At 50.5% G+C, this 26599-nt stretch overlaps 1 protein-coding gene across 1 annotated transcript in view; it reads left to right on the top strand.

Annotated features, from left to right (window-relative positions):
* Positions 1–6136: 6136 nt before the first annotated feature.
* TRAF5 (TNF receptor associated factor 5) overlaps positions 6137–26599 on the top strand; it is a 45272-nt gene continuing 24809 nt past the window's right edge. The window contains exon 1 of the mRNA XM_006069666.3: positions 6137–6236. The gene's annotated coding sequence lies outside the window, so the exon portion shown is untranslated. The remainder of the gene's footprint in view (positions 6237–26599) is intronic.

The following is a 26599-nucleotide window of genomic DNA, read 5'->3' on the forward strand; positions in this document are numbered from 1 at the left end:
CAGTGGCTGCGCTTTGCTGGAGCAGCCATGAAGAGATACCCCACGCCCAAGGTAAGAGAAACCCAAGTAAGACAGTAGGTGTTGCAAGAGGGCATCAGAGAGCAGACACACTGAAACCATACTCACAGAAAACTAGTCAATCTAATCACACTAGGACCACAGCCTTGTCTAACTCAATGAAACTAAGCCATGCCCATGGGGCAACCCAAGATGTGCGGGTCGTGGTGGAGAGATCTGACAGAATGTGGTCCACTGGAGAAGGGAATGGCAAACCACTTCAGTATTCTCACCTTGAGAACCCCATGAACAGTAGGAAAAGGCAAAATGATAGGATACTGAAAGAGGAACTCCCCAGGTCAGTAGGTGCCCAATATGCTACTGGAGATCAGTGGAGAAATAACTCCAGAAAGAATGAAGGGATGGAGCCAAAGCAAAAAGAATACCCAGCTGTGGATGTGACTGGTGATAGAAGCAAGGTCTGATGCTGTAAAGAGCAATATTGCATAGGAACCTGGAATGTCAGGTCCATGAATCAAGGCAAATTAGAAGTGGTCAAACAAGAGATGGCAAGAGTGAATGTCGACATTCTAGGAATCAGTGAACTGAAATGGACTGGAATGGGTGAATTTAACTCAGATGACCATTATATCTACTACTGCGGGCAGGAATCCCTCAGAAGAAATGGAGTAGCCATCATGGTCAACAAAAGAGTCTGAAATGCAGTACTTGGATGCAATCTCAAAAACAACAGAATGATCTCTGTTCGTTTCCAAGGCAAACAAACCATTCAATATCACAGTAATCCAAGTCTAGGCCCCAACCAGCAATGCTGAAGAAGCTGAAGTTGAATGGTTCTACGAAGACCTACAAGACCTTTTAGAACCAACGCCCAAAAAAGATGTCCTTTTCATTATAGGGGACTGGAATGCAAAAGTAGGAAGTCAAGAAACACCTGGAGTAACAGGCAAATTTGGCCTTGGAATACGGAATGAAGCAGGGCAAAGACTAATAGAGTTTTGCCAAGAAAATGCACTGGTCATAACAAACACCCTCTTCCAACAACACAAGAGAAGACTCTACACATGGACATCACCAGATGTCCAACACCAAAATCAGATTGATTATATTCTTTGCAGCCAAAGATGGAGAAGCTCTATACAGTCAGCAAAAACAAGACCAGGAGCTGACTGTGGCTCAGATCATGAACTCCTTATTGCCAAATTCAGACTTAAATTGAAGAAAGTAGGGAAAACCACTAGACCATTCAGGTATGACCTAAATCAAATCCCTTCTGATTATACAGTGGAAGTGAGAAATAGATTTAAGGGACTAGATCTGATAGAGTGCCTGATAAACTATAGAATCAGGTTCGTGACATTGTACAGGAGACAGGGATCAAGACCATCCCTATGGAAAAGAAATGCAAAAAAGCAAAATGGCTGTCTGGGGAGGCCTTACAAATAGCTGTGAAAAGAAGAGAAGCAAAAAGCAAAGGAGAAAAGGAAAGATATAAGCATCTGAATGCAGAGTTCCAAAGAATAGCAAGGAGAGATAAGAAAGCCTTCTTCAGCGATCAATGCAAAGAAATAGAGGAAAACAACAGAATGGGAAAGACTAGAGCTTTCTTCAAGAAAATTAGAGATACCAAGGGAACATTTCACGCAAAGATGGGCTCGATAAAGGACAGAAATGGTATGGACCTAACAGAAGCAGAAGATATTAAGAAGAGATGGCAAGAATACACAGAAGAACTGTACAAAAAAGATCTTCACGACCCAGATAATCACGATGGTGTGATCACTGACCTAGAGCCAGACATCCTGGAATGTGAAGTCAAGTGGGCCTTAGAAAGCATCACTACAAACAAAGCTAGTGGAGGTGATGGAATTCCAGTTGAGCTATTTCAAATCCTGAAAGATGATGCTGTGAAAGTGCTGCACTCAATATGCCAGCCAATTTGGAAAACTCAGCAGTGGCCACAGGACTGGAAAAGGTCCGTTTTCATTCCAATCCCAAAGAAAGGCAATGCCAAAGAATGCTCAAACTACCGCACAATAGCACTCATCTCACACGCTAGTAAAGTAATGCTCAAAATTCTCCAAGCCAGGCTTCAGCAATATGTGAACCGTGAACTTCCTGATGTTCAAGCTGGTTTTAGAAAAGGCAGAAGAACCAGAGATCAAATTGCCAACATCCGCTGGATCATGGAAAAAGCAAGAGAATTCCAGAAAAGCATCTATTTCTGCTTTATTGACTATGCCAAAGCCTTTCACTGTGTGGATCACAATAAACTGTGGAAAATTCTGAAAGAGATGGGAATACCAGACCACCTGATCTGCCTCTTGAGAAATTTGTATGCAGGTCAGGAAGCAACAGTTAGAACTGGACATGGAACAACAGACTGGTTCCAAATAGGAAAAGGAGTACATCAAGGCTGTATATTGTCACCCTGCTTATTTAACTTATATGCAGAGTACATCATGAGAAACGCTGGACTGGAAGAAGCACAAGCTGGAATTAAGATTGCCGGGAGAAATATCAATAATCTCAAGATATGCAGATGACACCACCCTTATGGCAGAAAGTGAAGAGGAACTAAAAAGCCTCTTGATGAAAGTGAAAGTTGGAGAGTGAAAAAGTTGGCTTAAAGCTCAACATTCAGAAAACGAAGATCATGGCATCTGGTCCCATCACTTCATGGGAAATAGATGGGGAAACAGTGGAAACAGTGTCAGACTTTATTTTTTGGGGCTCCAAAATCACTGCAGATGGTGATCAGCCATGAAATTAAAAGACGCTTACTCCTTGGAAGGAAAGTTATGAGCAACTTAGATAGCATATTCAGAGGCAGAGACATTACTTTGCCAACGAAGGTTCGTCTAGTCAAGGCTATGGGTTTTCCTGTGGTCATGTATGGATGTGAGAGTTGGACTGTGAAGAAGGCTGAGCACCGAAGAATTGATGCTTTTGAACCGTGGTGTTGGAGAAGACTCTTGAGAGTCCCTTGGACTGCAAGGAGATCCAACCAGTCCATTCTGAAGGAGATCAGCCCTGGGATTTCTTTGGAAGGAATGATGGTAAAGCTGAAACTCCAGTACTTTGGCCACCTCATGCGAAGAGTTGACTCATTGGAAAAGACTCTGATGCTGGGAGGGATTGGGGGCAGGAGGAGAAGGGGACGACAGAGGATGAGATGGCTGGATGACATCACTGACTCGATGGACGTGAGTCTGGGTGAACTCCGGGAGTTGGAGATGGACAGGGAGGCCTGGCGTGCTGCGATTCATGGAGTCGCAAAGAGTCGGACATGACTGAGCGACTGAACTCAGCTGAACTGAACTGAACTAACCCACAATATTGATCCCTCTGCAGAAAGGGGCAGCCTGAGGAAAATAATGCATCCATCCATCATTCCAGCAGGTGGCGCCCTCTCCACTCCATCCTCATTCCGCTGACCGCCAAGGCTGCCATCTCGTATCCTTACCAATTTACCCAGCAAATTAAACAGCTGAAGGCCTGGTCTGAAGTCGGGAAGTAATCTTAGGGTGTTTAGAACCTACCCAGACTAAAAGTTTATCCCTTCTGTGCAAAAATTAAGTGTATAGTCCAATCCTGCCCTTATTTTTGTAGATGAATTTAGCTTGAAAACTGGATTCTGTTTAGAATACTGCAAATATTTTGAGAACACTAAAACCGCCAAAATTCATCTCCTCAGCTGTTTTGTCTGATGTCACATCAACCATTTTTTTGAGGGGCAATGTGGTGTAGTGACTGAAGTGAAGTGAAAGTCACTCAGTCATGTCCGACTGCAACCCTAACAGGCTTCTCTGTCCATGGAGTTCTCCAGGCCAGAATACTGGAGTGGGTAGCCGTTCTCTTTGCCAGGGGATCTTCCCAACCCAGGGATTGAACCCAGGTCTCCTGCATTGCAGATGGATTCTTTACCATCTGTGCCAAAAGCCCACAAAAACCAGACTCCCCATATTCAAATCCCACCTCCCCCAAAACTAAGAATTTTACAATTTGGGGCAAAGTGTTCAAGAGATGAGCTTTTCAAACTGTAAAATAGGGCTGATGATTAAATGGGTAAATATAGATAAAATACTGAGCACAGTACCTGGTGTATAATAAAACTTAATATGAGCTATCATCTTCTAATGTTTAATGTGTGTTTCTGCTATTTAAAGTGTATTTATGTCCTCTTCTTCCCATCCATCTTCAAGGTCCTTGAGGAGAGAGATAATGTCTCCTTCATCAGCTATGTCCCAGGATTGGTTTTCTCTCTTCTCCCAGACACCTTGCCCAGGGCTATGTGATCAACAAGGGGAACTGGGAACATGTCCTTGAGTTTTGACTACCACCTATCTGAAATTCCTCTATCTTCACACTGAGACTCCCAGCCCTGGAGTTATGTGACATCCCCTTCCCATCACTAAAAGATTCACTTTCTATCCCACAATCTGATCTCATCATATTTAAAGCTTGGATATCATTCTTGAGACAAATAGGCTGCTTTATTCGATTGATGGGCAAGAGGGATGGAGAGAGACAATTGAATCATATTTAGTAACAGTATCAGGGCCCTAAGCATACCTGCATGTATGCATTCAAGACATTGTGATTTTAGCCAGTGAAAGGAGATATAAGCTTACAAAAGCATATTGATTTGTAAGCATCCTGGGGAGTGTGGGGGTGAAGGGTGGACCATGAGAAAGGAGGTGCGTGTAGGCAAGCGTAAGTGAAGGTGACCACAGGCCCTGTCTCTCCATGAAATCGTTAATCTGACTTGCCAACCAAAAGGTTTGAATCTGGATTTCTGGCTCTTGTTGAAAAAGAAGCAATCAGATAAGGACAGGCTGGCAGGGAGCCTGGCTGCTCCTCTGGACTCTACACATGGTCTTCAGTGCAGCGGCATCCCTCCCCTTCCCCGTGACTACAACTTTCACCTCTCCTGTGTGTTTCCTGCCTGGCTCCTGTGCATATCTGAATAGTGCATGTTATTATTAACCCTCTCTGATGAGTAATTGAAGCCCAGGCAGTTGAGTAAATTTCCCAAGGTTGCCTAACTGAAAGTGAAGGAACTAGAATTGGAATTTTGGCCCATTATATTCTAAAATCCATGATCTTCATGCTCCATCAACCTTCACAGAGGAGATTTATGTGGAATACAAATATCAGTTAGAACATATACTCATGGAGAGAAGTGGTGTAAGAAAGAGTCCGATATTTGGGAGTAGGGAGACCTGGACTCAAGAGGAAGTTCTGGCACTTGCTGGGTGTTACACCTTGGGCACATTATTTCATGTCACCTCTCTGGGCATCAGATGGCTCATGTGTAAAATGGGCATGCCCAGGTCTACTTCACAAGGTTTTTAAGATCACAGGAGATGTCTGGAGAGTCCTAGGTACAATGGCAAGCCCTACAACTCGAAGGGATTGCTAGGCCAGCAAGGAGGGGGCTGGCAAATTGGTCCTGCTGTAAAGGAAGGTCAGGAGGGCTTGATTTGAACCAGACCTCTGGTGGCTGAGATGTTAAAGAATCAGCCTGCAATGCAGGAGACCCGGGTTTGATCCCTAGGCTGGGAAGATTCCCTTGGAGAAGGGAATGGCAACCCACTCCAGTATTCTTGCCTAGAAAATCCCACGGACAGAGGAGCCTGGCAGGCTAAAGTTTGTGGGGTCTCAAAGAGTGGGACACGACTGAGCGACTAACACACCTTCAGGAAAGGAAAGAGAAGTCACTCAGTCGTGTCCGACTCTTTGCGAGCCCATGGGCTGTAGCCTACCGGGCTCCTCCGTCCATGGAATTTTCCAGGCAAGAGTACTGGAGTGGGTTGCCATTGCGTCAAAATATGAAAGGGCTGGCTGAGCCTAGTTGTCCCTGATTGAAGGGTAAGACGGGTACAGTTCAAATGCAGCCAAGGAAATCAGGGATGATTTCTCTTTGTAGATACTCAAAATTCGAGGGAGGGTCGGTTAGGTCTCCAACTGCCCGGTTTTCTACCTGTCTCTCAGCATCCCGTCCAGCACCTGCCGGCGCGTCCGCCCTCGCTGGGGGCCCGGCGCCCCTCCCCGCGCTCGCTCCCTGGCCCCCTCCCAGGCCCCGCCTCTCCGGGGCCGGGCCCGCCCCCTTCCCTCGGCGGGAGGGGCCCCGCGGCTGAGAGCCGAGCCCCTGCTTCACAGCCGCTGCCTCGGAGCAGCCAGGCGCCCTGCGAGCGCCAGCGCGCCGAGCCCAGGTGAGTCCGGGTGGATCGTCGCGTGGGGTCGGAGGGAGCGCACCGAGCACCGCTTCTCAGCGCGTCGCGTTGACTTTGAAACCGAAAACACGTCGGCGGCAGGAGCCCCGCAGCTGCCTCCCCGCAGCCCGGCCCAGCCGCCTGTTCCCCGCTCGCTCCCGGCGAGTCCCCGAAGGCCGCGAGTGGGAGGGTGGGGTGCACGCGAGGAGGCCCCGGGGCCCGGACCCCGGGTCGGGAGAAGCCGGCGGGGCAGGTGGCCCCTGATGCGGGCGAGTGGGTGCGGTGTGTATGGGCGGGGGGCCGTTGGGTTCCGGGCCCCGGAGCTAGTTTTCTGAGCAGAGAAGGGGTATTCCGAGAATGGAGACTGGGGGTCCCGAGCTGGGGAGCGCCTCCAGGGCGAGGGTGTCCACTCCGCGGACCAGAGGCAGGTCGGGGTGTGCGGGCCGGGGAAGGACTTTAGGCGTGCCTGGCACGCGCGCCTGCAAACCCCTGTCTTTCCCCATCGCGCCGTGAGGCATCCCCTCTTTACACTTTTGCAGGACTTTCCAGCCAGAATATTCTAGAATAAAGCTTAAATACTGGCATGCATGGAACCTCAGGGGAGCCGTTCGATTGGGCGTCCTCATTTAGAACCACCCTCACCCCCAGCCAAGGAGAGCTCAAAGGGGTCTTGCCCAAGACTCAGGTAGGAACGAGTTGTCCAGGGAACACCCAGAGAATTGGTGGAAACTGGCTTCTCCACAGCAGATGGCCTCGCCCTTGTTACTGCTCTGCAGGGTTTTGGCAGTTCTGAGAATTCTCAGTGAATTCTGGGGCCACTGCTCTTGCTACTAACCCCCGGGCAGAGTCTCCTCTGACTTTCTGGGCTGTTTCTGCCCCCTCCTGCAGAGTTTCCATATTTGGCTATTTCAGATTTACTTTCATAAGAAGTCGGTTACCTCGCAGTGACAGGCAGGGCTGCTATGCGCTCGCGGTGGGGTTAGTGAAAGGAGGCGTGGCTCCCGGCCGGGACTGTCCCCTGCGCACCCCACCCTCCACAGCCCTGGGCTCTGACCCGTGTCCCTTCCGGACAGGCCTCTAGTAACCAACTGAATTCAGTAAATATTTATTGGGCACCAGTGCTGGGTGAGAAGTGGGGAAGGGCCAGTGGAATACTTTCCTTCTTTCAGAGATACTTGCATTTTAAAAGGAGACATAAAATGAAAATTGGTTGAAGTGCTTCTGGGTATAGAACAGTTCTGGGGGAGGGGGTGAGATAATTTTAGGCAGGGAAAGCCTGGGCTAGAACCTCTCAAATGGAGCATGCAGCTGCCTGCCTTGCCTTTCCCACAGACAGCTGAAGACAGGGGTGTTAGCGCGATTGATGGTTTGGGTGAAAACCTTATCATCTGAACACTCTCACCTCCAACTTCAATTTAAACAAGAAAGACAGACGTTGCTTCTGAAGAGATGAAGGTGCATTGGAGGCAGAAAATGTCCAACCTTTATTTATCAAGGTTGTTGTTGTTACTGTTTTGGTTCTTGTTTTGGACTCAGTGGAATGGGCTGACCCTCAGATGCTGGAATCTCTCTCTCTCTGGGTTCTAGACACTGGGAGAAGAAAGCCTTCTGTCTGAGCCAAACTGTGGAAGCCCTGCCAGAGGGTTGGTGGTGGAGGGGGAGACTTTCTCGGGTCCTCTGGGCTGAGGTCTGAGGACAAGCAGGGTTTCCATTGATCCACAAGCATCATCCACCCGCCCTGGGTGGCAGAGTAGTGGAAAAACTATGGAAAGGCAATGGGGTCCCATCCACTGGAAGTACTCGCTGTCGCCACTGGAATAATTGCAGAGAGAGGGGGCTGGATGTCTCTGAGTCAGTCCCATCAGGCTAGCCTGGGAAACAGACCTCCTGTGATTATCTCAGCTTTACTGGAGAGGACCCTGAAGAAGAAAATATTAAAGCCTTGTTCATAAAGCCCTTCCCCTTTCAAAGCATTTTTCCCATTACTCTGGACATTTTGTTCTCATTTTGTCCTCCACGATACCCTTGAGAGTCAGCCCAAAGCAGGATTATTGTCCACATGGCCCAGATGGGGAGGGGGAAGCACTGAGAGTGAAATAACCCTTTGGGCACCACTGCTGGGCCAGGCCTGGGTCTCCAAGGACTGTGGTTCCTCTGCCCCAGGCCCCTCACCTTGGTTTCTCAGGGCTACATCCACCCACCTCAAGCTCAGCGAGGGGTGAACAAGGGGAGGTGCCTGCATGCCTGTCATGCTTGGTTGCCTCCGACTCTTTGCAATTATAGCCTATGGACTGTAGCCCGCCAGGCTCCTCTGTCCATGGGATTCTCCAGGCAAGAATACTGGAGTACATTTCCTCCTCCAGAGGATCTTCCCAACCCAGGGATCAAGCCCACATCTACCCAAGTCTCCTGCATTGTAGGTGGATTCTTTACTGCTGGGCCACCAGGGCTTCCCTGTTGGCTCAGATGGCAAAGAATCTGCCTGCAGTGTAGGAGGTTCAGGTTCGATCTCTGGTTTCGGAAGATATTCTGGAGAAGGGAATGGCAACCCACTCCAGTATTCTTGCCTGGAGAATCCCAGGGACAGAGGAGCCTGGCAGGTAAGGAGTCAGACATGACTGAGCAACTAACAAGTGGACTCAGACTCTGATCATGCCTGGATGATCTGTTCCCAGTAACACAGAGCAAGTTCTCCTGGAGACTCTGGCCACGGCATGAACAGACACCCCCTGTGTTAGTTCCACCTCCGCTAGCAAACTCAGGGTGAGAATCAGGGTATCTGGTCTTGTTTGTAGCCTGGCGTCTGGCACGGAGGAGAACTAAACAGATGCTGGTGTTGAATTCACTGGAAGTGTGTCTCCCTTGGGCTTCGAGCCGTCGGGGCCCGATGGCTGGGAAACGCATCCTGGGTGGGGCTCTGGAGACACTGCGCTGCCAGCAGGACTCATCTGCACCCCAAAGTCAGCATAGCACCGTCCAGTTGACAAATAGCTGTCTCATCTGCTGAACTTCTCACCGCCTCCCCGAGAGCAGGGAGAGGCAGCTGCTGTTCTTGCACATTACTGGGCTGCAAGCTGGGCCTCAGACTTGACTTCAAATATCTCACAGCGCGTGGGGATTGGCCAGGACCCCAGCGCATGTCTTCTGACTCCAGTTCATGAGCTCTGATAGTTTTGTGGCTAGAGGAAATCAGGATTCTGGGCAGGAGGGTGGGGGGACCCGAAGGGCGTTCATCAAAGGTTGCCTGACACCTCTGTCACCCATCTGGATTCTTTAATGAGAGTCAGGAGACCAGGGAGAGGAAGGCAGCGGCTGAGGCCTCCTCTGAATAGCGATGCCTGTTCAGATGGTGACTTTTCCCGACGTTCCTCTGGGGCAGGAGCTCTCACCCCAGTAGTGTTGTAGGTAGGGTATGTGTGCGCATATGTGTGTGTGTGTGTGTCGGGGAACAAGCTGCAGGGCAGAGTCACCCCCAGGGCTGCTGAGGACAGAGCCAGGCTACAGAGTTTGCTGCTTTGCTCAGAGCGAAACTGCATTTGGAGGGCCAGACAGCAGCCGTTCCCCTTGGGTCCCCAGCAGGCCCTGTTTTGTGAGGAAGTGGGCTGGAGGGCCAGGGGGAAAATAAAAGTGAAAACACTCAGCGGTCCTCATAGAAAAATTCAAAGTCCCTTTGCGGTGACAGTGATAAGTCCTTTCTGCCCATTGGCACCTGGAGGCAGGCAGTGGTACATACAGGCGGGGACGGGGCTGTAGAGAGAGCAGCATGCAGCCAAGTGTTGGCGCAAGTCCTGTGGCCCCGGGGGTGACTGAGGGAGCCCGGGGAGTGCCCCGCCCCAGGGTTCGCGTTTGCAGGAAGGAGTACCCAGCTCACTTCCTTCCAGGAGAGCCTCACACCTTTTTCCTTGACCCACACTCCATCATCACTTCTCCTCTCCAAGCCAGAGCATCCCCGAGGTCTCCTCTGCAGCTTTTCTCTCTCTCTCGAGGAAAAGGAGCTCTCTTGACCAGCGGGAGGGCACCTTCTCCATCTACACCCCCGATCCCGCCCTCTCCTCTCTTGGAGACAGACCCATTCCCTTCATAATTCCCTGGCCACTGACTCCTTCCCCTCCACCACATGCTCCGTCTCTGTTAAACAAGACCCCAGCTTCCTCACCCTTTCACCGACCAGATTCTGGAAAGAGCAGCTGGCACTCGCCCTTGCCCTTGGCGTTCTCTTCCTCGTCGGCTCCATGCACCTGCCCCGCTGCCCGTGTTGCCCTTTGCAGGCTTCCAGGGCTGCTAATCCTCAGTCGCCAGCCTGCTCTGCAGCTGCTGCTCGGCTCCTGGAAGGGGGCCACACCATCCCCACTGATGTTTCCTTCCTTGACCTGGCGCTCCTCGTCCTCTTCCCACCCTGAGCAGGGCTAGGGCTGTGTCCTCGGGCTCCCCTGCAGCCCTGCGGTGCAGCCAAGGTTAACCAGCACTCCTAGGCAAAGGCTGATCAAGTATCTGCCTCTCAACCAGCTCTCTTCTTGGCCAGTCTGATTTGTGATGTTTCAGGAGCCCCTTGGGCTTCCCTTGTGGCTCAGCTGGTAAAGAATCTGCCCGCAATGTGGGAGATCTGGGTTCGATCCCTGGGTTGGGAAGATCCCCTGTAGAAGGGAAAGGCTCCCCACTCCAGTATTCTGGCCTGGAGAATTCCACGGACTGTGTAGTCCATGGGGTTGCAAAGAGTTGGACACGACTGAGCAACTTTCACTTTCATAGGAGCCCCTTAGACACTCACCCAAGCGTTCTCCCTGATACTGACAAACATCCCTGCTGCGTCCTCATCATCTCTGCCCCGTCTTCAGCTGGTCCTGACCTGCTGTCTTTCCCCAGGGCTGCTGCCTGAGTTCCCCCATCCAGCCCCCTCCTTCCTGTACTCCCTGAGCTGTGTGTTCACTCACTTCCCTGCTCGTCTCTCTTCTCTCCACACTGCTGCAGGGGGGACCTCCTTACTGCAGAGTCTAATCAAGACCTACTCCTTCCACTCATGGTGTGGTAGAAATAGTGTGGACTTCAGATCTGTTATTTATGACTTGCCAGTTGTCGTTGTATGGTTGGGGCAAGTTGCCCAACTTCCATGAGTTTCTGTATTCCCACAGGTGAACAGAGATAGTAATGTCACCCACTTGGGGCTGCTGGAAGGATTAAATGAGCCAACTATATACACAGAGCCTAGTGTCTGGCAAGTATTCAACAAAGCTGGCTTTCTTCTTTTATGTTTTTGACAGCATAGGGATTTGTGGGGTCTCTGGGGAGGTGGAAAATGTTTGTCTAGCCTGAAAGCATTCAAATTTAAATTAAAAACAGACAAGCACAAGACCTGCCACATACCAGGGTAGACCATCATTTAAACTAGCCTATTGCTTCCACTCTGCAATCTCTAGACCAGGCCAACCTCAAGGGCCAGAGTAGGTGAACTGGCACAGTGCAGGGCATGGTGCAGATAAGTTGTGCTGAGCCCACAGCAGGCAGAGGGCAGAGAGGGGGGCTAACAATCCCAGATAAAAGGAGGCCCAGCTCCAGGGGGTGGGTGTCAAAGGGAGATTTCCAGTCCTTGAGAAAGACTCGTGGGCGGAGCAGTGCAGCTTTGGAAGAATAATAGTGCTGGGCAGCGAGGCAGCATGGGGACCCAGCAGAAGAAAGAAAATGGATTTGGGAAGCCAAATACAGGCACTGGCTTGGTCACCAGAAACAGAGCCGTCATTTCGGTGGAATCAACTGTGAGGTCAGAGCAGAATGAGGAGTGAGTCGACTTGGGGCCAAGCTGCCAGCCAGAGCCCTCTCTGTGCTCCCTTCCTAAGGGGGTGGCTCGGGACAGCCCCATCTGTGCCCTAAGCCTCCATTAGAGGAGCCCTTGATGCTGGAGGATGGAGGTGGGGGTGGGCATGGAGTTAAGCTGAACCAGTCATGAAAGTCTGTCTTTTGCCTTCAGGATGTGGGGACTCTGAGGAAGAGACTGGGCAGGTATCCCTGATACAACCTAAGATAACGTCCCATGCTTCCCTGGGTTAAAGGCAAAAAAGTGAAGGCTTGAATGCTAAGTAGATGCAGAGTAAAAGAAATGACCAAGCTGGTGGGATCATTCCAGGAAGCCCCTCCTGAGGAATGGGAGGACGGAGAGTTGGGAGGAGGCTGGGGAATACTGGGCTGTGGGCAAAGGCGTCTCTGCAGGACATACGAAGGAAGGAATGTGTGTGTGCTCCGTGGATCTGACTCTCTGCGACCCCATGGACTGTAGCCCTCCAGGCTCCTCTCTCCATGGTATTTCTCAGGCAAGAATACTGGAGTCAGTTGCCATTTCCTCTTCCTGAGGATCTTCCCAACCCAGGGATCAAACCCTTGTCTCCATTTCCTGCATCTGCTGCATTGGCAGGCAGATTCTTTACCACCAAGCCACCTAGGGAGCCAGGTGAATAGTTGTTCTTAATGGATGGAAAGTAGATTATTCTAGAATGAATTGATATTGAGCTAGTTGTTATAGAAAAACACCCAATAATTTGGGATTTGCTTCAACCTCTCCATAGCATTCCCACAGACCTTCCTCCAAAATGTCCAGTGCCATGTCTTTGCTTTGGATGGGCAGATGGTACATTCTTTCAATCTTTCCTCGATGCTGACAAAAATTCCATATATGTGAGTTCAGTGGTTCACTGACCGACACTGGATCTGTCTAACAAGTGTGACTTCTATAGCCCCTATCTTGTCCACCTTGTGACTATATTGCTGGGTTACATCAACTCTGGTTATGCTGGGTTGAACAGCTGCAAGGCCTTGTCGACTAAAAAAAAAGACGCACAAGCTGAGAGTTGTGACTTCCCTTTTATTTGGGGCAAATTGAGGACTGCAGCCTGGGAGACAGCACCTCTGATAGTTCTGAGAGACTGCTGCAAAGAGGTAGTGGGGGAAGGTCAATATATAAGATTTTGGTGAAGGGGAAGTTCAATGCAATCAAATGTTTGCTTTACAAGAGGCTTTCTGCTAGTCACAAGGAGTTGTCATCATGAAGGGATTTAGTGCTTTTCTAGATATGAAGAGAGGCAAGGATTTGGGATTATGAAATCAGTTCCTGAAAATATCTAACTATCTAAAGACCTGTTCCCAAAACCATCCCAAAGAAAAAGAAATGCAAGAAGGCAAAGTGGTTGTCTGAGGAGGCTTTACAAATAGCTGAGAAAAGAAGAGAAGCAAAAAGCAAGGGAGAAAGGGAAAGATATACCCAACTGAATGCAGAGTTCCAGACAATAGGAAGAAGAGATAAGAAAGCCTTCACAAATGAACAATACAAAGAAATAGAGGAAAGCAATAGAATGGGAATGACTCGAGATGTCTTCAAGAAAATTAGAGCTATCAAGGGAACATTTCATGTAAGGATGGGCACAATAAAGGACAGAGATGATAAGAACCTAACATAAGCAGAAGAGATTAAGAAGAGGTGGCAAGAATACACAGAAAAACTATATGAAAAAGGTCTTAATGACCAGAATAACCACAATGGTGTGATCACTCACTTAGAGCCAGATGTCCTAGAGTGTGAAGTCAAGTGGGCTTTAGGAAGCATTACTACAAACAAAGCTAGTGGAGGTGATGGAATTCCAGCTGAGCTATTTAAAATCCTAAAAGATGAGTCTGTTGAAATACTGCGCTCAATATGCCAGCAAATTTGGAATAGTCAGCAGTGGCCACAAGACTGGAAAAGGTCGGTTTTAATTCCAATTCCAAAGAAGGACAATGCCAAAGAATGTTCAAAGTATCATACAGTTGCTCTCATTTTGCATGCTAGTAAGGTTATGCTCAAAATCCTTCAAGCTAGGTTTCAACAGTATGTGAACAGAGAACTTCTAGATGTACAAGCTGGGTTTAGAAAAGGCAGAGGAACCAGAGATCAAATTGCCAACATCTGTTGGATTGTAGATAGCAAGGGATTCCCAGAAAAACATGTACTTCTGCTTCATTGACTACACTAAAGCCTTTGACTGTGTGGATCACAACAAACTGGAAAATTCTTAAAGTGATGGGAATACCAAACCACCTTACCTGCCTCCTGAATGTAGGTCAAGAAGCAACAGTTAGATCTGGACATGGGATAAATGGACTGGTTCCAAATTGGGAAAGGAGTACGTCAAGGCTGTATATTGTCACCCTGTTTATTTAACTTATATGCAGAGTACATCATGCGAAATGCCGGGCTGGATGAATCACAAGCTGGAATGAAGATTGCCAGGAGAGATATCAATAACCTCAGATATGCAGATGATACCACTCTAATGGTAGAAAGAGAAGAGGAACTTTAGTTCCTCTTGATGAAGGTGAGAAAGAAGGGTGAAAAAACTGGCTTAAAACTCAATATCAAAAAAAAACTAAGATCATGACATCTGGTCCCATCACTTCATGGCAAATAGAAGGGAAAACAGTGCAAACAGGGACAGACTTTATTTTCTTGGGCTCCAAAATCACTGCAGACAGAGGCTGCAGCCACAAAATTAAAAGACAGTTGCTCCTTGGAAGGAAAGCTATGACAAACGTAGACAATGTATTAAAAAACAAAGTCATCACTTTGCCAACAAAGGTCCATCTAGTCAAAGGTATGGTTTTTCCAGTTATCATGTACAGATGTGAGAGTTGGGCCATAAAGAAGGCTGAGCACCAAAGAATTGATGCTTTCAAATTGTGGTGCTGGTGAAGACACTTGAGAGTCCCTTGGACAACCAGGAGATCAAATCAGTCAATCCTAAAGAAAATCAACCCTGAATATTCATTGGAAGGATTGATGTTGAAGCTGAAACTCCAGTACTGTGGCCACCTGATGTGAAGAACTGACTCATTGGAAAAGACCCTGATGCTGGGAAAGATTGAGTGCAAGAGGAGGGAGGGGGCGGCAGAAGATGAGATGGTTAGATAGCATCACCGACTCAAAAGATATAAATTTGAGCCAACTCTGGGAGATAGTGAAGGACAGGGAAGCCTGGCATGCGACAGTCCACGGGGTCACAAAGAGTTAGATGGGACTTAGAGACTGAACAGTAACCAAAGATCTGTTCCACCAGTTTCCCTGGAGCACAGAGTGCTTCACTCTCCACCCTGATCTGCCTTCAGGGTGTGGTGAAGGTCAACAGCTGCAGCAGCACAAGGTTCAGACTCCGCAGCGGTAGATGGCAAGTGCCCTTGGCAAGCACCTGTTTGTAGTTGATAGCCTTCTATACCTGACTTATCTGTTCCTAACTTTCTTCATATCATTTCTCCTGCCTGGAATGCCTCCTGTTTTAATCTACTATTTCATGCCTCTTTCACTCTTTTCAAAGAAAACTCAAAATTTGTTTCTCATTAGAAAGGCTGGCCCCCAAGACCATGCCCAGGTTCAATAATATAATAGGAGGACTCACAGGATTCAGCGAATAGTCATACAGCTAAGGCTTTTCACATTGAAAGGATGCAAAACAAAATCAGCAGAGGGAAAAGGCACCTGGGACAAAGTCTGGAGGAGACTAGGTGTGTGCTTCCAAGTGTCCTCCCCCAGTGAAGTCACACAGGACATGCTTAATTCATCCTGGACTGTGAATTGTGGTAACACCTGTGAAATGTCATCTATTGGGAAAGCTCACTGGAGACTCAGCATCCCTCGATTTTACTGGAGACTGGTCATATAGGCACCTTCTGCATAGCATACACTGAAAATCCCAGAATTCCAGGAAAAAACAAAAAACACAGCAACAAAAACAGCAGATGTTCAACCCAAACCATATTGTTTGCACAGTTTAGGTACCACGAGCAACTCAGGGTGCGGAGAGCCCACCCCAAATCCACCTTCCCAGACATCAGGCAGGGCTCTCTAGGGGTGGCAGTTGCAGCCCTACTATCTTAACCCCTTCCTGCCCAGCTTCCCTGCACAATCCCACCTCAGTCAGTTCAGTCACTTAGTTTTGTCCAACTCTTTGCGATACCATGGACTGTAGCATGCCAGGCTTCCCTGTCCATCACCAACTCCCGAAGCTTACTCAAATTCATGTGCATTGAGTAGGTGATGCCATCTGACCATCTCATCCTCTGTTGTCCGCTTCTCCTCCTGCCTTCAATATTTCCCAGCATCAGGGTCTCTTCCAAGGAGTCAGGTCTTTGCTTTAGGTGGCCAAAGTTCTGGAGTTTCAGCTTCAGCATCAGTCCCTAACTAATCCCACCTCAGTGCCTAACTATAATTATGCTACAGAGAGAATCCCCCTATGTGAGGGGCCAGAAGACCTGGGTTCGAGCCCAACATGGCCACCTACTGCTAGGTGACCCTTTGGATCCCGCAAACTTCATTTTCCTATCTGGAAAAGGAGAGTCGTAGTTCTTGTTTGTAGATTTCCAGGGTGACTGTGAGTGTTGCAAACCTCTCTTCTCTCCACAGACCTTGATCTGTGGGGAGTGCCCAGGTGCCTTTTCCCTCTGCTGAGGGTGTCATCAAGTGCGATGACTTAGTAGGTATCCACCCTGCTTGGTTGAGCGCCTGCTATGTCCAGGGCTGTGAGTGACCACGGAGGGAAGCGTGGAGCAGTGGCTTTGATAGGAGACAAGCCTGAGGTTGAGTCCCGGCCCGGCAGTCGGCAGCTGTGTCACCCTGATCATGCTCTTCGAGCTCCCTGAGCTTCAGGACCTGATCTGTAAAAGGTGAGCATGAGTCATGAAAGTAGTGCCCTATCCTTCACCGGGCTGCTGTGCAGAGTACGTGCAACAACCCAAAGGAAGCAGCTAGCCACAGTATCTAGCACATTGCAGGCACCCAAAGGGGCAGCTGTTCATTTACTCAGATATTCGAGTGCTTGCTCGAGACACAGTCCCAGCCCTGCTTTCCGTGTATGGATACAAACTGATATTGAACAGATAATCACCTTAAAAATGAGCATACTCAGAAGTGCTATGAAGGAGAAGTACAGTGTGATGATGGGCTTGTGCTGAGGAAGAAGGGGGCCAAGCTGGCTGAAGGGGCCTGTGAGGCTTCGCTGCATAGCGAGGCTTAAGCTGGGCTCGGATGACTCGAGTTCAGTGAGAGGTGGGGGTCGGGGAAGGGATGTTTCCAGAGCAGAGGCAAGAGCGTGAGCGAAGGGAGACCAGTCTTAGGATGAGGGCTGGGGGAAAGAAGGGTCTCCACTCCTGTGAGGAATGGCAAAAAAAAAAAAAAAAAAAAGCCAGAGAGGCTGGAGAATAAGGGGTGGGGAGGGAGATGCCCTGGAGAAGTGGGCGGGGCCATGGTTAGCTCCATGAAGGGTTTGGAACCGTGAGAGTGATGGGAGTCGGTGGAAAGTCTGTGGGAGTAAGAACACCTTGACTTTTTCAAAGGCCAGTCAGGCTGCTGTGTGGGGGATACCTGGGGGCGGGGGGCGGGGAGCGGTAAGTAGGGTAGACCCGCTTTACGAGGGGAGGCCCATAGCAGGAGACCGGTGCAGATGGGAGGGTGGTGTGAACTGGGTGTTGGAGGAGGAGAGAAGGCGCTGCCAGGGATGATTCCAGTTGTCTGGCCACAACAGCAGGATAAAAAGTGGCCCTTCATGGAGACGGAGCCCTGCAGAGAGGAGACATCGGTACCATTTTAGGTGTGTTGGCGCTGGGGTGCCTGTGAAACACTGCAAAGGAGACGCCAGGTGGGCAGTAACCCATGTGGGTCCAGACGCAGTGGGGACACTGGGGAGTGGTTAGTTTGTTTGTGGTCTTTGATGGCAGGACACTGTGGTTTCGGGGATGCTAAAGGGAAAGAGTGTTTTAAAGTGTGCATTTGGGGTGAGGGTGGGGGTTGGGGTCACTAATATCTGATGTAGCTGGGAAGCCAGCTGAGATAAAGATGGGAAATTGACTACTGGCTTAAGTGACCCGGAAGTCCCTGGGCCCTGGGTGAGAGCAGCTTGGTGTGCTTGGTGGGGGTGTAAGCCAGGCCCGAGTGGGCTGAGGATTGGATGGATCTGTTTGACCAGAGGCCAGTGGGGATGGTCACTCCACTGCATGAGGTAGGGTGGGCGGGGGCAGTGTCAGGAGGTTTGGCTGGGAGGGGAAGGCAAGCTCGAGCTTCTTAGGCAAATGTGAGAGTGGGAACTTGGAGGGTGGCTTGCCTCTGAGAAGAGACCTGTGCTTGTGTGAGTGCCAAGGAAGGAGGCAGCTGAACAAGAGAGGCTGAAGGGAGGAGGCTGAAGTCTCGGGCATGAGGAGAGCCTGGTGCAGACGCCGCCTCTGCGAGGGTGTGTGGGCCGCGGAGCAGCCCCCCTCCACCCACACAGGGGGACAGAGTGTGCAGGCTCTGCTCAGTGGCAGGAAGTGGAGGTAGCTCTGGTCGGAAGACGTCTGTTTTCTGTGCAGTAGGAAGGGAAGTTTCCCGGTGAGATGGAGGGAGATGTGATCAAGGTCTTTGGAGAGAAGAGAGGTTTGCAACAGATGTTGGAAAAAAGAGAGTGAGCTGAAAGGCAAGCTGGCCCAGAGCCCTGTGACCTGTTCTCCTGAAAGAAGTCTCTGGTGAAGGACTCAAGCCAACGTGATTTTGAATCTCTAGAACCTTGTGAGATGCCTCGGTGAGGACCCCATACCTATTTTTTGAATAAACAAAAACAAGAACGTCCTTCTCAGCATTTTCCCTCCGTCCCACGTACCTGTCTGCCTACCCAGGGGCTGCTTCATGCTGGTGGGACCGAGGAGCACCATTGAGGCTCTAATCTTCCACCCACCTCCTCATTCCCACTACCCCACTGCTCACCAAGTGCCCATCATCGGCCAGCTTTGCCTTCTCCAGCTGTGACCGGTAGACTGCCAGGACTCAGAACGGAGTGTCAGGCCCTGGGAAGCATGCTCAGTGGGAGAGAGCCTGTCCTGCCTCCTCCAGAAACTCTTGAGGCTGTTGTTCAGTCTTCCCGTGAGTTCTTACTGATCGCCCAACATGTGCCTTGTTCTAAGTATTGCTTACCTTCAGAAGCAGAAGAAACATTCCCGGAGGCAGAAGAAACATTCCCGCCCTCACAGAGCTTATATTCTGGCAGGAAGGTAGTAAAGGAGCAAGCACCTGGCATGCTGCATGGTAATAAGTGCTTTGGGGAGGAATGCAGCAGGCTAGGGGGCTGCTGGGATGTTATGATTCCAGGTGGGTTGCGAAGTCCTTTCCTGTGAGCTCATGTTCGAGCAGGGAAGTGAGGAATGCGCTATTCAGGGGTCGGGGGTGCAAGTGTTCCAGCAGGGGGATAGCACGCAGGAGGCGCATCTGCCAGTCAAGAGAGAGCCAGGCTCATGCGACTGGAGTGTGTCCTGGGAAATGGAGACGGAGAATGGAGACCAGGTCACAGGACTCTGAGGACACCGGCTCACACCCTGAGTGAGATGGAGTCCTTGGGGCAGAGGAGGGACATATATCTGACTCTGACTGCTGGGTTGTGAACACACTGTGAAGGGACAGAGGCAGAGGAAGAGACCAGCCAGGGGACAAGGGCTGTATCCAGTGGGGATGACGGTGACTTAGACCGGGATGGTTATGCTGACAGTAATGCGACATGGGTAGATACGTTTGGAGGAACAGCCAATAGGATTTGGTGTTGTGGGATGGAGAGTGGGAGGAGCCAAGGATGACTTCACAGCTCTTGGTCCAAGCTTCAGGGGGATTGGTGGTGCCCGTACTGAGCTGGGGGAAGGTAGTGGGAGGAGCCAGCTGGATGGGGACGGAGGAAGGCCAGATGTCTCACGTTTGAGATGCTTAATGAATAAATGTGGAGCTCTGGACTAGGCATTCGGGATGACTCATATTCAGGACGGGGACCCAGCCTGCAGATAGGAACCAGGAAATTGTCAGCCTTAGATGACCTCTGAGCCCCGATGAGCTCACAAGAGCACCAGTGTAGATGGAGAGGGACAGCACCAGGCCAGCTGCCCGAGAGGTGGGGCAGTGAGGCAGGGCCAGCAAGGAGAAGGTGATCTGGAAGCCGGCACATGTCACACTGTAATGAGCTAGAATCGAGCCCGGGAACTTGTCAAAAAGACAGACTTCTGGGTACTACGGAGGGATCCTGATTCTGAAACATGTTAGGGAACTCTAAACTACTGTGGATTTCCTTAGGTGGCGCTAGTGGTAAAGAACCTGCCTGCCAATGCAGGAGACATAAGAGATGATGGTTCAATCCCTGAATTTCCCCTTGGAGAATCCCACTTCAGTATTCTTGGGCTTCCCTGGCTGCTCAGACAGTAAAGAATCCGCCTGCAATGCGGGAGACCTGGGCTTGATCCCTGGGTTGGGAAGATTCCTTGGAGGAGGGCATGGCAACCCTGTTCTTGCCTGGAGAATCCCTGTGGACAGAGGAGCCTGGTGGGCTACAGTCCGTGGGATTGCAAAGAGTTGGACATGACTGAGCGATTAAATACAGCACAAATTATTGTAACAAATGGGCCCCCGAAACAAAGGTCTGTTTCTCTGGGGTATGGTGTCCAAGCCAGTATTTTTTTTAATATTTTATTTATTTGGTTGTGCTGGGTCTTAGTTGTAGCATGTGGGATCTAGTTCCCTGACCGGGGATCAAACCCAGGCCTTCTGCATTGGGAGCACGGAGTCTTAGCCACAGGACCACCAGGGAATTCCCCAAGCCAACATTTTGATCATGTCCCAGGGCACATTCTTAGCAGAGCATCCAGGGACCGAGCCACTCTGGAAACTGTTGCTATGCTTTGCACCTAGGTATGCTCCCCACTGAATTGAAAACCCCTTGGAAATAGGAACTTGGGGTCCTGTCCCACTGCACCCTTCCCCACAATAGAATGAGATTCAGACCTCTGCATGCAGCAGGCACTGAATAAATGCTGGCCAGGAGTGAAGAATGGACAGACATGGATATGAAGTGTTTATTTTTGTGCCAGACACTGTGTGCTGGTAATTTATGTGGATCAACACATCTAATCCTAACTCAGGATTAGAGTTAGCCTTAACGGCAGGTGCCTTTAGTGTCCTATTTTCTAGATGAAGAAAAGGTGACATAGGTAAGTGAATGGCAGAAGAGGTTGGACCCCAGTGGTCTGATTCCAGAGCTGGTCTCTAACCATCAGGCTGCACTGCCTGTCATTCCACACCTCCTTTTTGGTACCAGGTGGGATGTGATACCTTTTCTTCCAGCCATGACATGAAGTAAACAGCACTGGATTTGGAGGCAGAAAGCCTAGATTCAGATTCTCACTGCATCACATGTTGGCTGTGTAATTTGGGGGCATAGGTACTTCACAACTTGGGGCCTCAAGTACTTCATCAGAAACATGACTGTGATTTCCCCCATGGGGTTCGTATGAGGACTGGGTGTGATCTTGTTTGTGAAAGTACAAACTGCAAAGTCCTTGTGCAGGTAAGGTATTATTAACTTGAAAAAAAGATCAAACTGTGGAACCCCTACGACTGATTACAGAAAGAGCTGTCAGAGGGGTGTAGACTGTAGGAAACCCAACATGCCTTGTTTAACCAGACCAGTTCCTCTATACCATCCTTTATGTATTGATGTTTCTTCCTGACATTTGGTTCGACAGGTTCGCTGTTTCTGAAAAACTGTGACACTTTTGTTCATCTGATAACCCTTAAGTACCCTCCACAGCTGACTGGCTCAGTTGTGGGAAGACACTCTTCAGATTCTGTCTTCTTCTCTTGGGTCCCCTTTCCAGGCTCCCCACCCACTTCCCCTCTCTGTCGTCCTGATCAAGCCCATAGGTCCCAATAGCCTGACATCAAGCATTGAACTGAGGGGACTCTAGGCTGCCTGCCCATGTATGGGCTGAGCACCTGGGGTAGTGGGCCTCGGGAAGCTTCTCTCCCTGGAGCTGGGCCAAGAGGACCACCTTTGGTCCCATCTGCTTCCTCCCCAGGCCACTGGTCAGGCGGGGATTGCCTGTCTGCCTCTCCCAGGCCATTGACTCATGCCCCAGCCACAGACTCTCCCAGAGCTCTGGGCGCTTTTGGCAGCTGACAGAATGTCACTGGTCTGTGGTCAGCTTTGGAGATACGAACTGAACACAATGGCAGATGTGCGTGAGCTTTGTGGGAAGCTGAGGCCCAGCTCAAATGAGGTTGGCCTTTGGTAGCTAAAAGTCACTGAAAGGTCAGGTCAGGGTTTCTGGATCCTTCTTGGCATGTCTGTTCTGTAGCCTGACGAGCCGTGGTCCCAGTCTCTCCTCTTTCCTTAGAGAACCCTTAGGCCATGGAGGGTAGGACCTGTCCCAGTCCTCACTTCAACATGCTTTGAAGTCCCACGCTAAAATCTGAACTGCTCTTCTTTGGCTTTGTTCCCAAGCTCCCGTGTCGCTTCGCTTGTGGGGCCGCTGGAAGTCTCCATCACTTTCTGAGAGCATGTGCTCTGCCTGCCTGTCTTTAGGAGAAAAAGGACCATCAGGAAGGGAGAGAGAGAGAGCTAAGTCTGAGATGGTAGCCCAGTGACTCGCTGAAGCAGGGACCCTCACCCACACTCGGAAGTACAGTCTGGCTGAGGATGGGGGAGCCTTTCAAATGAGGAGAGGTGGGAGTTGTGGCAGGAACTAAGGGCGGAGGGTGAGCCCTGCAGGGAGCCACCCGGAGGTGTGGTCTGGGGTGGGAGGGGAAGCAAAAATACAGTGTCCCCAGGGGAGTTCTGAGAAGGAAGTGCCAAATGCCACATAAAGGGCAAGAGGGCTCCAGGTTGGGAGAGGCCAGGTGGCAGGTCTGATTCTGTGGTTATGGTTTAGAGTTTAGATCACCAACTGAACACAACGTGCTTTTCCAAACCGCTTACGTAGTAGGGCCCGACACCCGGGTGATTTGGGCCCCCCGCTTGTTCAAGAGCAGAGGGAGGGCAGTGGGTGGATGAGGTCTGAGGAGGGACACGGGTCTGAAGGGACGGCTCTGGAGTTGGGAGGGGAAGGGAGGGGAGAAGGTGGCTGGTGCTGGTGTTGCTGGGCTGGTTGCTGAGTAGCCTGGAGACCGCTCCCTGCCATGAGGTGGTGGTGCTGGTGTGAGGATTCCTCCCCGCCCCATGCTACATTTCTTTTTCCCCATCAGTGTCTGCATGTAGTGGTTTCTCAGCAAAAGCATGATTTACAAGTGACTGATTGACCGTGTTTAGTGGGAGATCTTCCAGTGTAACCAGGAATTCAAAAGGGTGCATTGGGTGAAGTGAGGAGGAAAATGTGTTTGGAGGATGAAATGGAGACATGAGAAAATTGCAACAGAAAGGGTAGAGGAGAAGCAGTGAGCTTAGTCAAGGGTCCCAGAGGAGAAGGGGCAGCACCCTGTGGGGTGGGAGGGGGGGTGTGGTCTCTGGAAAACCCACCTTGGTGCATGCATGGGAAGGTGAGTCAGCAATGAGCTGTGCCCACCCACAAGATTATCAAGGTCTTAGTAAGAGGGCTGACTGAAGCGGGGTGTGGGGGGAGAGTAGAGGACATGGGGGGAGAGGTGGGCTCACAGGACTCTGTCGTCAGACTTATACTAATCACTTTCACTTCTGGGTGAGCGCATGGGGGTAGTAATGTGGGTACTTGTGGTGGAATCGCTAAATTGTGTCCGACTCTTGCAACCCCATGAACTGTAGCCTGCCAGGCTCCTCTGTCCATGGGATTCTCCAGGCAAGAATGCTGGAGTGGATTGCCTTTCCTTCTCCAGGAGATCATCTCAACCCAGGGATCGAACCCGGGTCTCCTGCATTGCAGGCAGACTCTTTACCGACTTGAGCTACAAGGGAAAAAGCCAAGTCCATTCACAGCAAACAGGTGAGTAAGGAAACGTGAGAAGAGGAGAAGAACATAGGAAGGTTTGGGGAATATTTAGGCAAGTCTCCATGGGCTGAGGTAGTTGTCTTCTCACCTGAAGGAAGGCGTGCCTTCAGAAAAGGAACCATTGATGGAGGGCTCTGTGTGCTCTCTTGGCTGACTCTGGGGCCTGGAGACTAATGAGGACAGCCCCCTCCCCCAGCAGCTCATCAAGCGGACCCCAGACCTAGAAGTGGGGACAGCAATGGACATGGAGCTGAAGCTGAGGATCCCTGAGTCAAAGTTTCTTCTAAAGGAAGCTCTTGTGGGAAGATCAGCGGTCCTTTCTCCTCTTGTTCTAACTTCTGAGCAAGCACATCCCAAAGGTCTCCTGCAGCATCACCTGGAGCAGGTAGACTCTGGATGGTTCTGAGCAGGAGAGAGAGTTCCCTTCAAGGCTTCCCTGAGAGAGACTTGATATGAAAGCAGCAGCTGCCTTAGAACCAGGAGCCAGGTGGGAGTGCCCTTCAGCCCCTGACCACCCGCTTCTCTCCACCAACGGTGCTCTGCTGCTCTGCCAGGAAAATAAGGAACCAGAGGTTTCCTGACAACTTGGAGAGAAATCACACTTCTCTTCAAAGGAATTAAAACTGTGCCCACGTCATCCTTCATCCTGCATCCAAGAAAAGCCTCTTCTGCAAAAGTATAAGGAAAAGAAAAGACACTGTCCTTCTGCCTCTGTGACATCAGAGCCGGCCATCCTGTGGGTGGACGGCTCGGGTTGGGGACCAGTTGTCATGTGTCATCAGGCAGGAGTCACCTGCTTCCTATGTGGTCTCCTGTGTGGTTTCCCATCCTGTTAGACCTGATGGAAAAAGACCTCGCTTTGCCTGCATTTCTCCAAGGCTGTTCTTCTGGGTCTAACCTTCATGGTTCAAGGTTAATGAAAATAAACCCAGTCTGGGCTTCCCTGGTGGTCCAGTGGTTAAGAGTCTTCCTACCAATGCAGGGGACGTGGCTTCCATCCCTGGTCCAGGAAGATTCCCACATGCCTGGGAGCAACTAAGCTCATACGTGAGCCACAACTATTGAGCCTGTGCTCTAGACCCTGGAAGCTACAACTACTGAAGCCCTCAAGCCCTAGAACCTGAGTTCCACAAAAGAAGCCACCACAATGAGAAGCCCACACACCACAGCTAGAGAGTAGCCCCCACCCACCGCAACTAGAGAAAAGCCTGCACATAACATTGAAGATGCAGCACACCCATAAATAGATGAATAGATAAATCTTTAAAAACAAAGAAACCCAGTCTGTCCCAGAGGTCACACGGTGGTGGTGCAGTTGTGTTAAGTTGTGGGAACAGCGGAGAGGCAGAGAAGGTGGCAGGTTGGAGCAGAGACCTGGCGGTAGTCTTGAGGGCTTTTGCCTTCAGAAGAAGCAGATTTCTGGGCCGTTGCAGACAGAGGCTTTGGGGACAGCTTGGGGCCCATCTCGGTTCTGTCCCCGTGGAGGCAGCATGCTCCATAAGGGCTTTTCTTTTTCGTCTTCCTCTTTTGCCGCCTCCTCCTCCCTCCTCCTCTTCCTCTTCTTTTTTGTTTGGTTTTTAGTTATTGTTGTTGTTTTAATTTTCCTGCTTGTCACCCTTCTTCCTGGAAGAGCAGTATCTCAGAATTCAAGGGTCAGATGTGGCGTTGAGAAAGCGGACCGCCTGTCCTCCCACGGGTGGGTGTCTGGCTGTCCCTGCTGTGGCTATATTCTATTAGATCACTGTCCAGGGCACAAGTTCTGGCATGTCCCTGAGTCACCCCATCTTGGGAGTCCACATTTTAACTTTTCCTCAGCACTAACCGCCATCTCCCCTCCCTTAACTTAAGCCCAGGACCCGTCGCTGGGTCTCGGGTGGGTTTGGGGAAATAAGGTATTTATTTGCACCTGCCCCCTGTTGCCAAATGTGCCCCTCAGAGGGTTGGCTTCTCATGGTCACGGGGAGGCCTGAGCAGAGCTGAGAAACGGGCAGTTTGCTGTCCAGCAGCCCATCCTGTGACTGGCAGCTTCATGGGCTAGTGTGGTGCTACCATCTGCTGCCCACGGTTCAGGGACCACCCTGGCTCCTGGCCAGCCTTTGTGCCCCCATCTTGTCACCCAGGCCTGCAGGTCTCACCTCCCACAGGAAGCAGTGTCTCAACTCTCAGAACCCTGTCTTACAAAGGGGCCTCAGGAGGGGCTGCAGGCCTCTCCCACCTTCCCCAGAGCACCCCGCTCCCCGAGGCACCGAGGTACATTTAACAACCATCCCTGGCCCCTGGGAATTGTTGTCAAATCCAGTCATTGGTTCTAGGGATCTCAAAGAGAGGTGGGGGGGGGGGGTCACACCAGCTGAATGGGGGTTATCTTGGGGGGAAGCAGCACCTATTAAATCTCAAACAGGGGGCTTCCCTGCTGGCTCAGTGGTGAAGAATCTGCCTGCCAATGCCGGAGACATAGGTTCCATCCTCCATCTGGAAAGATCCCACATGGCGCAGAGCAACTAAGCCCGTGCACCCGAACTACTGAGCCTGTGCTCGAGGGCCCGGGAGCCGCAAGCTAGAGCCTGTGCTCCATGACAAGAGGAGCCCTGGCAATGAGAAGCCCGCACATCACGACT

The sequence above is a fragment of the Bubalus bubalis genome, chromosome 5 (genome assembly GCF_019923935.1).
Source record: "Bubalus bubalis isolate 160015118507 breed Murrah chromosome 5, NDDB_SH_1, whole genome shotgun sequence".
In the NCBI taxonomy this organism is placed as follows: Eukaryota; Metazoa; Chordata; class Mammalia; order Artiodactyla; family Bovidae; genus Bubalus; species Bubalus bubalis.